We start from the raw sequence: 10,087 nt of genomic DNA on the forward strand, positions 1-10,087 counted from the left end.
TTCATGTGTTATGATTTGTATTTATTTGCATGACATGCATGTATAATGTTTTATACTGGGATTGGTTCTCATCGGAATATCCGGCTGTTGTTGTGTCTGTATATGTGCATGACAACAGGTGGGACAGGATCAGGGTCGAGACAAATATGAGAGATCGAGATAACGTGGTGATTTCGGGCGTAGAAGACAACTAGATGTTCTACATATGATATGTAGTTTGTTAATAACGCTAGTTTGTATGATTGTAATGGGACAAGACATGTACCGAAGTTTATTGAAATAAAATAGAGATGACGTTGATGTATGATTTATATACAATTGTTTTTTATGTTAAAAGAAAAATTTTGACCCACATTTTCTAGCAAATATCCAACTAATCCCAAAGATAGTCGAGTTAGAGCCCGGGTCCCCACATTTCTTCTGCGCATTATGTTTTTATGAGATTTGAGAGGACATGAGCATTTTTACAAATTGGTTTGTTACGATGATGGTTTTAGGATTTTTACTCGTTATGTTTACTCATTTTCTGTTGGTCGAGTTTGGCCATTTTAAACTGCACTATTTTAAATTGTTAAATATTTAAGCTTATTTTTGAATGATATAATTTTCAGTAGGATTGCATGTATGCAAAATATTTAAATGATATTTACGAAAATTTGAGCTTTTAAAAAATAAAAATATTTCTGCAATTTAAATCAGTAAATGTTTCAATGCCTCTCACTTTTTTTTACTTGGTTCAAGGGGCTGCCGTATGAGAGTTCTCGAGGCTGTTTATGATCAGGAAGTATGCGTCCTTAGGTTGGTCTCTCAAGTGGTTCACATTTGGTTGGAGGCCGATCGTGAATTTATTGGGTTGTAGTCGCGGTGACGTTAGGTCGGGAGTTTAGGCAGAACCATCGGTGTTAGGGGCTGCTCCAAGCCGTGACCAGACCCTGGTGGGTCTAAGACATGGCCTAGGGTGGCTCACTTGCTGCTGTTTGTATCCTTAGGGTCGACCGAAGGCATTAAGTAGGGAGTGGTCGCATAAGTCTCGGTTGGGGCGATATTTGTGGCTAGTGAATGGTTGCATCTTCCAATGTGCATGGGGCTGTGATCTTGTGTTAGGTCAGTCCAGGATGGTCCAAGGCTGTCTAGGAAGGGTTGGTTCAAGGCTGGCTCGAGTGTGTCTGGCCTAGGATCGATTAATTGCGAGTTGGGTGCACTAGGGTTTCGAGTATGCATGCGCTGGAAAATTTCTGCAACCTTTGGGACAGGGTTTATAGGTCATAAAGAGGCTGGAACGAGTGGTTTAGATGCTGGACATGCGGGTTTAAGTCGTATTTTATGTTGAGAAAAATTTGGTAATGTTTCGGATTGATTCGGGTTAACACCGGGTCCTCGGTCAAAGTTTTAAAACGAATCGTGTAAGTTTTGAAACGGGCTCGAGTTTATGTATAAGAAATGCTTATAAACATTTTGGTAACCTTCGGGTCGAAATTAGAGGTCTAGGTTAAAACGATCATTTTGGGTTTCAAGGGGCAAAATGGTCATTTTGCATCCGGAGTGAGTTTTTAGTCCTGGTAGCGCCCTAGGCCCAAATTTAACATGCTTTTAATTGTTTATGAATCACAATTATTATTTTTATGAAATTATGAAAATTAAGTTGCGTGCTTGATTTTAATAAAATTTACGTATATGCATGAGTTTGTTAAGTGATGAAAATGATGATGTTTTGAAGGATGACAATTGGTTGTAACTAACGATCTATATTTAAATGCTAATGACGTGTATGTAAATGCTACTGATGAGACCTAGGCACATTGTATGGGTAACACTGTAGCTGATGTCCGACAGCCGCCGGGTACCACAATTTTATGTAGATGGATCTATCGTATAATGATGGAACGATAAAGCTGATACGAATGTCAAGACAAATGAACTAAATTCAATTAAAGCAAATGTATAAGCATATGATGATACGATGAGCTATTTTGGCATGTTATGATTTCATATGGCACGCTTACATTTACGCTTTTTAAGTTTATGAAAGTTATGTTGATTACAATATATCTTTCACTGCTGTGTGCTATGTATATGTACATGTTATTCCGGTTCAGGTGTGATGAGTCTTTAGACTCACTAGGTGTGAATGATGTAGGTGAGCATGTCGATGAGAGGACTGGAGGTGCCGAATTCTGAGTAGGCGGGACTGGATGTGCGCGCACGATCCGTGGACCACATTTCTTCTGTGCATCACGATTTTATGAGTTTTGAGTAGACATGCACAGTTGATTACTTTTATTTTGTTATGCTGGTGATTTTCAGGATTCCACTCGTTTTATGTTGTTCACTTAGGTTTGAGAGCCGCGTTGGCAAAATTTTAAAACACAGTATTTTGTTTGTTACTTGATTACAATTATTTTTCAAAAGGCATATTTTTCATTAGGGTTGCACGCATGTAAAAATATTTAAGTGTTTATTTCGAATATGTGAGTTTTATAAAAAAATAAAAAAAATAAAAAATTTTAACAATATTTTAAATTAGTAGACGTCACATCATGGTTAGTGGAAGTTCGTAATTTGATGTTCTTTGGTACATATACACATATTTTTATTCTGCAAAAAAAAATTATATGAGTCATTTCTTAAACTCTGTATGTTATTTATGATTTATTTGATATCAAGTAGATAGAAATAAACATGTTGAAGATCACATTATATGCAATTTTCATTCTATACATCCGTACTTGATATATGTAATTTAATATTTGTAAGGTGACTATTGATGGGTCTAGTTAAGGATAAATGTTACAAAAATGGCTTTGATTCCATGCTAATATACTAGATGAACCAGATTGTTACTATCTTTAAATTAGATAATTATGGTTGATACACATTCAGGATTATATATAATATAATTTATCAAGAAACATACGAAGCCCCAAGTGGAAGATTGTTATAACTTTTGTTTTTTATAATGAGCTTACATATTTGAATAACAATCAGGCATTGTTTGGTACACGAGATAAGGGTATGATTGATAAATAATCCCCCTTACCCACGTTTGATAAATTTTTAAAAAATATATGATAATATCATGGACCCTTGATAAATAAGTTTTGAGAAGCATAAAACATCCTTACAAAGAAGTGTGATAATTTTAATATAATGATAAAATACTTATAAATGACTTAATTATCCCCAATTTATAAAAATCCAAAACCCAGTCTTCTCTCGTTTCATTTGTTTGCCTCGATCCTTCAGTGCGGCTGGAGAAAACCAATCTTTCGAAGAGGCGTTCGTGCGAAGATCTGCACGATTTGAGGTGAGATTTCTGACGCATATTGTTTAGATGGTGCGAAGATCTTCGTATTTTGTTTGGTATGTCTGTGTGTGTGCATCAGATTAGTTGGTTTTGATTTACGAAGTTAACTCAAGGGAATTTACTGGATGACTCAAGGGCATCTACTGCCCCATTTACGAAGTTAACTCAAGTGAATTATTTTAATTCTCAAGCTTTAATGATGTTATGTGATGCTCTCCACTGAAAAGCTTCACAGATTCTTCTATATCGAAAGGTTTCTTCATCATTTTTACGACATTTAGCTGTCTCACAGGTCTCACCATGTTTTTTGTGCCATTATAGATAAAGAAAAGGGGGGAAAAGCTTCATGTGTTCATTAAATGTTTTTTGTGCCAGAGTAAAATCCATCAATTCGGACACCTATAAAGAGCTCACACCATGTATATAACTCAAGGGTATAAATCATATTGCAAAACTTCTTCTGAAAATATCAGGGAAAGAGATGTAGCAATTGAAATAGTTCTGGAATTTCTTATTTAACATGGTTTTTGGACTTGTTTGCAATACTTGTCTGTATCTTTTGATTAGAGTTATATATACAGAAAAATTGAAGCAATCCACTGATCCTCATCTTTTTTTACTTTCACCTTCAATAATGATCATTTGTAGACTTTAGGACAACAATGTACTGTATAGTTGAATGACTTTTTTCTGGTGAAGTTTTCTTTGCATTGCAGCTTGCTTTTTTGTTTAATTCTCGTCTCTACAAGTTTCCCATGGCATTGGCTCGTTGAACAAACTACTGTTCTGTTTTCCAAATGAGAATATAACTTAATAATCATGTTAAATACAGTTTAATTTAGTCTAAGCATATGATTAGACATTGATCGCATTATCAACACAGAGAAGTCTAAATTTAAAACATGAATATATTGTTATGTAAGAGAGACTTATTGATTTGTTTGTATTTGTTGGTATATTATTTATGTATGAATTAATGTGGGATTATAAACTGAGGAATCTACGTAATTAATTATAGTTTGGTAACTTAGATTAGGAAAGAAAAGTAACAGTTTGGTTTTATAATAAATTTAATTTGAAAAGTCGCAGTTTTACTAGAACATGTCTCTGTCTTGATTCCAGAATTTTTTATTTGGAATTTTGGTTCAGGAATTTCTTTTGGCTCAGATTTTTATTCTGCTAATATGATGTACAATTTTATTATGGTGTGGCAGAAGTTGTACTTCCATGGACAATCAAGATCAGGACATCCAAGTGTTGCTAGTGCTACACACAGTACTTATGCGGGCATTTGTGTTTTTTACTATTTTAGTACGAGTACCTACAAAGTACGTACTACATAGGAAACATAGGCTTCGTTCAGAAGATGTCTCGTACAATATTATAGGAAGGCTTCATTCCCAAATAAATCACTTGCATAGGATTATTGAATTAGGAGATACACAACGCATTGTCAACTTGAGGATGAATCGTAATGCATTTGGACGACTATGTTACTTGCTCACACATGTTGGAGGACTTGTAGAATCTAGGCATGTAATGGTTAGGGAGAAGGTGGCTATGTTCTTGTCCATACTAGCTCATCATAAAAAAAAATAGAATCATAAGTCATGACTATATACATAGTGGGCACACTGTTAGCACTCATTTTCACGAAGTTCTGAAATCAATCTTAAAGCTATACCCAATACTTCTCGTGAAGCCTGTTCCTGTTGATGAAAGTTGTACTAACGAAACATGGAAATGATTTAAGGTATGTTTATTTATGTTTTGAATATCATTGTGAATCTATGATAGCAAAAAATTATTTGAAAGTAACAAATAATTATTGTATGTAGGGTTGTGTTGGAGCATTGGATGAGACATATATAAGTGTGCACGTGTCTAATCAACAAAAGCCCAAATACAGAACAAGAAAAGGCACCACAACAGTAAATATCTTGGGAGTTTTTGATCGAGAAATGAGATTCATTTATGCATTAACTGGCTGGGAAGGATCGGCAGCAGATGCTAAGGTACTTCGAGATGAAATTCATCGACAAAATGGGCTAAAAGTACCACGAGGTCAAACATACATTTATTACTCACTTATTACAATTCAAATAGTACATTGAACATAACTCTTGTCTTTTGTTCTACGTAATCATTTTTTTCATGTTGTAACTAAAATGACAGGTCAATATTTACTTATGTGACAACGGATATGGCAATGTAGAAGGTTTTCTAACGCCGTATAGGAAAGTGTGATACCACAGGGATGCATGGGGAAATGGCTCCATTGGTCCACAAAATCACAAGGAATTCTTCAATGCAAAGCACTGCTCTGCACGAAATGTAATAGAAAGAGCGTTTGGATTATTGAAAAGGAGATGGGCCATCTTGCGGAGTCCATCATTTTACCCATTGAAAGTTCAAAACGGAATTATCATGGCATGCATTCTCATACATAGTTTCATTCGATTGGAAATGCCAGATGATCCTTTCTTAGAAGCTGAGGATGCATGTGTTGGTCCCAATAACTATACTGAAGATGGTTTCATTGAAAATATTGAGTCCTCTCCGGCTTGGGATATGTGGAGAGATAATTTAGCAATTTCGATGTACTCTAGTTCATGATACATGTCGTATTTATATGTTTTGAACACGTAGACTTTTCGATTTACCAATGTTGATGCCATAATTTGTATTCCTCAATGTGGATGTTTGGTTTCCCTGTTTTGTTCTATGAATGAAACTTTTTTATTTTATTTGAAATTTGTCATTTTGTTAATCGATTTGGAAAAGTAATCTTATACTTAGATACTAACCTTCTGTATTTGTTTTTTGTTTTTTGTTTTTCGTTTTTTGTAGTAGAGATGGAGTTTAGAACACGTAGCAGCAAAGGACATGACAAGGGAAAAAAAGTTGAGAAGACTAGGCGAGTGTGGACAACAAGAGAGGAAGATGTTCTCCTTCAAGCATTAAAGGAAGCTGTCAATCACGGTTGGAAGAGTGAGAATGGATTCCGAATTGGTTATTTGGGTTTTTTAGAAGATGCCATGAAAAAGACATTCCCAAATACAGATTTGCGGGCCAGAGCTGCTTGATATGGAAGTGGCCATATCAATAAATTATATATTATTTCATGTCAAAATATTACCATTTCATAATTTTATGGTTATTTGAATTTTAATCTGTGCACAAGTTCCCAGAGCTTGGTTCCACAAGTTTACCAAAGTATTGAAAGAAATGGGAGCACTGTGAATGACCATAAAATTATGAAATGGTAATATTTTGACATGAAATAATATATAATTTCTCAAAGAAAAAAAATATGTCCATAAAATTACCGCGGTCTGTGGCGGCGGTCGTGGCGGGAAGTGGTTGTGAGTTTGGATATAGGAAAATGGTAAAATTGAAAAAAATACGAAGGATTAAGAGTTGGATAAATAATCATAGGAGGTGAGGATGTATTATTTTAACCCATTTAATATAACCTAATCATTCATAGGAGGTATTGACTTGGTTAAATAATCATGCGTACCAAACGAGGGATAAGGTGGGTTAAAAAAAATAAACCCACGTTATCACCTAAACCAAACACTCCCTTAGTGTAAACAATTGACAAAAACACTTAGACGATACTGGTTCGATATTATTATATTTTGTTAGTAAAGTTATTATTATATTTCAATATCATATATATTATTATACTAATCGAATTTTTTTATGCTACATATGCAAAAAAAATAAAATTTATGATGCATATGCAATCATTTGGCAAAAGAATTAGCTGGTGGAAGACTAGGACTAATGGAAGGATACATTATTGGCTGTAAATTTAAACAATCGCATAGCACCACTCTGCAAATCTAATAATATTTTTTAAAAATAAAATCATACATAGCATTTCAAAATTTCTTTTACCTGAGGTGTTGCCGCCATTTGTTTCAAACATCATTCAGTACGTCTTTTAGAAAATCAAGCCCCTTAGCTGATGGTAACTGGGAATGTCTTTTTCCCTGATTTGAGGTACTCAGGGACGGATCCAGGAATAAGAGTTGAGGTTGACTTGAACTCAATATGATAAATTATATATTATTAAAAAAAAGTACATTATATCGTTCAACGAAGTTGTGCCTTACGGGATTTTAAAACATAAAATTCATCAATAATAGAATTTACATCAATATGTTTAGCTAAATCTCGTTCAATATAGAGTGTCAAACAATCGTCAAGAAAGTCATCCTCCATTTTATTGCGAAGTGCCGTCTTCACATGCTTCATTGCTGAAAAAGCCCGTTCAATAGTGGCAGTAGACACAGATAATGTCAAAACAAGATGAATCAATCTAGTCAACATAACATAAACACTTGACCGTCCACTCTCGGTCAATTGCTGACACAACTCAACAAGTGTAGAAACCTTTAAATTCTGCATCACATCGAGTTTATAAATGTATCAATGCATACTTCAAAACAACAATTTCTTGATCTGTGAAATCTCCAGGATAAAACTTCTTCGCAAGTTTGCGAATATCATCACTGTTAAATGAGTCAAATGAATTTTTAGGATCTAAAGCTATACTAAGAGAAAGAAGTTTCACCGATGACTCATTGAACCGAGTATTTAACTCCATCAAAATGAATTCTATTACTGCATTAAAAACATCAAAGTGGTAATGATGTTCTATTGAATAAATCGTCGCTAATTAAAACCGCCGATCCACCTTTTTTTTATTTTTTAATACTTTAGCGACGGTTTTATCAATAACCGTCGCTAATATTTGCGACGGGTTTTGATAAAACTGTCGCTAATCCACATCGGCGACGGGTTTACTATAACCGTCGCAAATATGGCTACAGCCCAGTATAGCCCTAGCGTAGATCCGTCTCTGGAGGTACTGATATTGAAGTACCTCAAACGATCCCCTGGAAAGGGACTATGCTTCCAGAAGCCAGCACAAAGAAACATATAGGTATATAGTGACGCCACGAAAAAGACGATCTCAAATTACTTTTGAAAGTAACGTTTTTTAGAAGATGCCATGAAAAAGACATTCCCAAATTTAAAACCATGCTGATTCTGAATTGGTTATTTGGGTTTTTTAGAAGATGCCATGAAAAAGACATTCCCAAATACATTCCCAAAAGACATAACCATGCAGATAGTAAGTGTTCTCAAGATAAACCTTATCACTCCACTTATCCTTCTGTGTTGCCAATATATACACCATTGCAGACTGATCGTCCGCCTCAAAAACCGATCTATCCTTTAGCTCCCGAGTTAAAAGCTTCCCTGCTTCTTCCCTAACCTTCCCTTTTGGCCCCATTGGTGCCAATGTATCGAGAATATCTAAAGACCACTGACAATTCCTCAACAAGAAACTCCTTGTGTTCAAACCAATCCAGTTTTTTTGATCTTACACCATTTCGTTCCAACCGTGCATCACCAAGTTATGATCCTTATACCTCTCCCACGGCACCTCAAAGGCCATATCTGTGAACATTGCATCACTGTCCATCCACCACAAGAACTCCACCTCTGGATGGGACAACAAAAGCTTTCGGATCAACGGCAGCTTCGCCCAAAATCCTGCCATTTCTGCATCAAGCAAGGCAATATTGTAAAAGACCTCAATCCCATGAAGCCTAGAGTAATCAATGGTAACCAGAATATATATCACCAGACATTGGCGAACATTTTGCACCCAAATCACTGGTTTCACCCTCCACACCAGGGGTCGTAGGCTCAAAAGAATTTGCATTATTTGTCCCATTAATGAACCTGAAACAGGCTTTACTGGCGAGCTTGATTTTTTATCACTCAATTTCTGAGTCCCGGCCTTCACAACTTTCTCTGGAAGGTCATCTTTTGTAGCATGACCCTTTGGCTCACTATCCTTAGTTTGAACACTTTCTGGTGCGGCTTTGGGTGAAAATAATGACCATTTTTTCAAAAGCCTTTTTTACTGCATAGAATTCCTTTTCGTTGATATGCCATCTTATGGCTTCTGCATCCGAGAAAAGTCCATTGCAATATCTGCATGGTTGTTCTCTTTCTGGCAGTTATCTTGGTTAAAAGTACTGTCCATCAATGATCACTAGCATCAATATACAATACCATATCATATTCATCCTAAGGAATAGTCATTTTCAGAAGATTTTAACAAATCTTCTTTAGTTGACTAAGTCCCCGTGTGTGTTCTTTCGTCCATATAAATTTCGTATCTTTTTTCAGTAATGGACTGAACACTTTCCTGTGTTTTGCAAGATTTTTGATAAACATCCTAGCAAAATTAACAACTCCTAGAAAACTTTGAAGTTGTTTCTTTTCTTTTAACTCGTTTGGAAAATTTTGCACTTTCTCTACTATATGAAAATTTTGCACTTTCTTTAAATCATGAAATCAAAAAAAATTACACAATTAATCATTTAGTCACTCAAAATAAATCATTCAAGCATCAACCTTATTTTAAATAATTATTTAATAAAAACATTTTCCATTTTTCAGTCATCGGTCTCTGTTCCTCGATCGCAACTCGAATAACCTTTAATAATATATTTTAATGCAGCCATGCAGAAAAGTATATTTTAAACATATCAATATGCATAACACAATTAATCCATGCAATTAAAACAATTAATTTAAATACATAAGGAATTTAATAACTTGTGTGCATGTGGTTCGCGTGAACCTTTAAATTTTCGGGGCGTTACAAAATACCGGAAATTTTCGAGCATCAAAGTGTTTTATATTTCAAAGGAGAAATGCTGGGGGAATTACGATATTTCAGCAGGCATC

At 35.0% G+C, this 10,087-nt stretch overlaps 2 pseudogenes; one reads left to right on the forward strand and one right to left on the reverse strand.

Annotated features, from left to right (window-relative positions):
• The first annotated feature begins 3,214 nt into the window (after positions 1-3,214).
• Positions 3,215-6,755, forward strand: LOC140818814 (uncharacterized; annotated as a pseudogene).
• A 1,635-nt stretch (positions 6,756-8,390) lies between these two features.
• On the reverse strand, positions 8,391-9,286 carry LOC140817838 (xyloglucan 6-xylosyltransferase 2-like; annotated as a pseudogene).
• Positions 9,287-10,087: the final 801 nt, after the last annotated feature.

Source organism: Primulina eburnea, chromosome 17 (assembly GCF_022965805.1).
Source record: "Primulina eburnea isolate SZY01 chromosome 17, ASM2296580v1, whole genome shotgun sequence".
Lineage (NCBI taxonomy): Eukaryota > Viridiplantae > Streptophyta > Magnoliopsida > Lamiales > Gesneriaceae > Primulina > Primulina eburnea.